General features: G+C 41.7%; 1 pseudogene; it reads left to right on the top strand.

Moving 5' to 3' along the window:
• Positions 1 to 374, top strand: part of LOC105000695 — a 5,214-nt pseudogene that overhangs the window by 2,465 nt on the left and 2,375 nt on the right.

Here is a 374-nt window from a genome sequence, read left to right as displayed (position 1 = left end):
CAAATTGCCAACATCCGCTGGATCATCAAAAAAGCAAGAGAGTTCCAGAAAAACATCTATCTCTGCTTTCTTGACTATGCCAAAGCCTTTGACTGGGTGGATCACAATAAACTGTGGAAAATTCTTGAAGAGATGGGAATACCAGATCACCCAACCTGCCTCTTGAGAAGTCTGTATGCAGGTCAGGAAGCAACAGTTAGAACTGGACATGGAACAACAGACTGGTTCCAAATAGGAAAAGGAGCACATCAAGATTGTATATTGTCACCCTGCTTATTTAACTTATATGCAGAGTACATCATGAGAAATGCTGGGCTGGATGAAGCACAAGCTGGAATCAAGATGGCTGGGAGAAATATCAATAACCTCAGATA

This window comes from Bison bison, unplaced genomic scaffold (genome assembly GCF_000754665.1).
Source record: "Bison bison bison isolate TAMUID 2011002044 unplaced genomic scaffold, Bison_UMD1.0 scf7180017864373, whole genome shotgun sequence".
NCBI lineage: Eukaryota > Metazoa > Chordata > Mammalia > Artiodactyla > Bovidae > Bison > Bison bison.
This window is presented reverse-complemented; position numbering and strand designations above follow the sequence as displayed.